Source organism: Heterodontus francisci, chromosome 35 (assembly GCF_036365525.1).
Source record: "Heterodontus francisci isolate sHetFra1 chromosome 35, sHetFra1.hap1, whole genome shotgun sequence".
In the NCBI taxonomy this organism is placed as follows: domain Eukaryota; kingdom Metazoa; phylum Chordata; class Chondrichthyes; order Heterodontiformes; family Heterodontidae; genus Heterodontus; species Heterodontus francisci.
The window spans coordinates 22,702,119-22,704,039 of NC_090405.1; positions in this window are offsets into that span (position 1 = coordinate 22,702,119).

Below are 1,921 nucleotides of genomic sequence, written 5' to 3' on the forward strand. Positions count from 1 at the left end.
CAGTCAGCACGTTCCCCTGGTTTATGATGCTGGAACATTCCTCACACAGAAATTATTCAACCCGATGACAAACGTGCTTACAGCCAATAATTTGTTAAGATAATTTTTTTTTGAGCTACAACACAAACAGCTACTCGACAATGTGGAAAATTGCCCAGGTGTGCCCTGTCCATAAAAAAAAAGCAGGACAAATCCAATCTGACCAATTACCGCCCCATCAGTCTACTATCAATCATCAGCAAAGTGATGGAAGATGTCATCAACAGTGCTATCAATCACCACGCATTTAGCAATAATCTGCTCATCGATGCTCAGTTTAGATTCCGCCAGGGCCTCTCGGATCCAGGCAAACATTTGGAAGCTGGAGTATAATGTGGGAAAATGTGAGGTTATTCACTTTGGTAGTAAGAACAGATAAATTAAATATTATTTAAATTGCGAGAGACTACAGAATGCTGCGGTATAGAAGGATCTGGGTGTCTTCGTACATGAATCACAAAAAGTTAGCATGCAGGTAGAGCAAATAATTAGGAAGGCAAATGGAATGTTACCCTTTATTACAAAGGGGAATGGAGTATAAAAGGAGAGAAGCCTTGCTACAAATGTACAGGGTGTTGGTGAAACCACACCTGGAGTACTGTGTACAGTTTTGGTCTCCTTATTTAAGGAGGGATATACTTGCATTGGAGGCAATTCAGAGAAAGAGGTGGGCAACTGTCTCTTCCCCACCACAGCCACCTCGAGGGCATTGTGCGGAGGGGGTGAGACTTCGGGCGTGCAGGAAGGATCTGATGGGGAGGGCTCTTCTCACCACCAGCCAAGTTTCATCTTGGTGCTTGTTTGAAAGTTCTGGTGATGAGGCATTCCGCCAAATGACTTTGGAAGTTTGCTCGGGGAACCATCCGACTGGATCCACCATCTCCTTTTCCTGCAGGGCCTTGAGGACATTCCGTGCAGACCACTACCTAAAGGATTGGTGGTAAAAGATGTTTTTCCACAGAAACTTTCCCACGAAGGATATGTGGTACGGCACGGTCCAACTGGATGGAGCATTCCGCGGCAATGTGACCAGGCCCATCCTTCACAACGCTGGGGACAGATAGAACCTCAGCACGTAGTGACACTTGGAGATTGTGTACTGGGAATCTGCGCACAGCTTGATGCAGCTGCACACGAAGGTAGTCATCAGGATGAGGGCGACGTTGGGTACATTTTTCCCGCCCTTATCCAGGGGTTTGAACATTGTGTCCCTCCAGACCTGGTCCATTTTGGAACCCCATATGAAGCGGAAAATGGCTCGGGTGATCGCCACAGCGCAGGAGTGGCGTATGGGCCAGACCTGCACCACGTACAGCAACGTGAGCGCCTCACACCTGATCACCAGGTTCTTACCCACAATGGAGAGAGATCGCTGCTCCCACATGCTCAGCTTATGGTGTATCCTGGCTACTCGCTACTTCCAGGTTTTGGTGCACGCCCCAGCCCTTCCGAACCATATCCCCAGCACCGTCAGGTAGTCTGACCTGATGGTGAAGGGGACAAAGGATCGGTCAGCCCAGTTCCCAAAGAACATGGACTCGCACTTGCCGTGGTTAACTTTGGCTCCCGAGGCGAGTTCGAACTGGTCGCAGATGCTGATCAGTCTGCGAACGGACAGCAGATCCGAGCAAAAGACGGCGACGTCATCCAGGTACAGGGAAGTTTTAACCTGAGTGACTCCACTGCCTCGGATTGTAACCCCCCCTTTATGCTTGCATCCTTCCTAATAGACTCAGCAAAGGGTTCAAAACAGCAAACAAACAAGACAGAGGAGAGAGGACTGCCCTGTCTGTCTTTGCAAAGCAGGTGTCGAAAAAGATGCAGTGGTTTTTATCGCGGTTCATCCCAAGCAGCTGTGTAACACAGGAGTCTGTGCTCTACA